The following is a 1,716-nucleotide window of genomic DNA, read 5'->3' as shown; positions in this document are numbered from 1 at the left end:
GACAAATTCTTCACAAGCAGCCACTTGAGGAGCTCCTTGGATTTGGGTTTGTGAGAGAACAGTGCTTTGTGGAAGGGAAGCCATATTGGCCGAAGCCAGCTGGGTCATGTTGACAGGCGTGTTTCCCATCTCTGCTTTTGGGAACACAAGACAGCTCTCCCACATCCAAGTGGCAGGGCAGGAGGCAGAGACCTCAGGCGAACCCGTAGCTCTAACCCAGAAGCTCCACCCCTGACTCGGCCTCTGGGTCTGTAGTGTCTGTGTGTCTGTCCCAACGTCACAAAACAATGCTACCAGTGAGGAACCAAGTACTTATGCCTGGGGACTTGTGAGGAATTTTCCACATTCAAACCATAATGTCCAGTAACAGAAAAACAGGCACAGCACCAGAAACCTTTATTTTTCCAGATACCAGATATGCATTAACAATACTAACAATACAGTCGCCCCGTGGTGCTCACCGTGTCCACGTACCCACAATGCAGCCAAGCAGATTTTGAAAGTATTTTGTGGGGCTTGAGAGATGGCTCAGTGGTTAAGAGCACTGACTGCTCTTCCAGAGGTCCTGAGTTCAATTCCCAGCAACAACATGTTGGCTCACAAACATCTGTAATGGAATCCAATGTCCTCTTCTGGTGTCTGAAGACAGCTACAGTGTACTTATATATAATAAATAAATTTTTTTAAGTATTTTGCATAGTACTGAATACAAACAGATCGTTTTCTCCTCCTTACTCTGTAAAGAACTAAAGGGGACAGTTCCGTCCCTGGGGTGAACAGTACACTATATCAAGGCATTTGATAAAATGGTGTCGGGTCTATAGGGGGTTATGCACAGGTTGCAGGTCCTGCACTATTTTATATGGAGATTCAAACATCCTGGTAGGCCTAGGAGTCCTTGAACCAGAACACTGTGGGCACGCAGGTACTGTAGTTTGGTTCTAGAGTGTCCCCCAAAGGTCTATGCATTAAAGACTTGTTCTCTTGGCCCTATGGGGAGGTAGTAGACACATCAGGAGGTGGACCTAGTGGGCAGTCTTCTGTCATTTCGGAAATCCCCTGAAGGGGATGGTGGGAGATTTAAAACTGTGAGCCAAGCTAAACTTCTTGTCTCTCCAACTTGACGATCTCAGAGGTTGTTATGGTAACAGATGGTTGACCAGTGCTCCATCAACCAGTGAAAGTGTTGTGGGTAGATGATGTGTGCCTTTTGCTCCTCCCTGAATTTCTATGGCTGATGAAGAACAGCTCACCGTGACCTTGCTTATGCAGATCCCTCAAAAATGAGGAAAAGGATGTTTACGACCTGTACCAGTTATCAAGTAGCACGGGGCTCAGAAGCTTAAGTGTGTACAAAGGTTACTTTCCTGTTGCCGTAATAGGGCACCAGCGCTGAGGTAAAAAATAAAAAAGGGCAGAATGGTTCCCACACGTACTGACCGTTCCACTCTTTCTCTCCCAGCTCCCTCTGATCTGGGTGGTCCACGAGTCGTGGCACGCTGCCCTCAGTCACAGCTCCATCCCATCCCACACTGCTGACCGCTACTCTCTGAGCCCGTGGCAATCTCTCTACCTACCCATCCAGTTCCCAGGGAGGGTTGTTGCCACGCCAGACATACACATCCCAGTTCCATGGCAGCCTGGTGTGTCCCGCCAACATGTACTCTCTTCAACTCAGTAAAGTCGCCACATGAAAGAACACACCACACAGTAACC

Source organism: Rattus norvegicus, chromosome 9, assembly GCF_021556685.1.
Source record: "Rattus norvegicus strain SHRSP/BbbUtx chromosome 9, alternate assembly SHRSP_T2T, whole genome shotgun sequence".
Classification (NCBI taxonomy): domain Eukaryota; kingdom Metazoa; phylum Chordata; class Mammalia; order Rodentia; family Muridae; genus Rattus; species Rattus norvegicus.
This window is presented reverse-complemented; position numbering follows the sequence as displayed.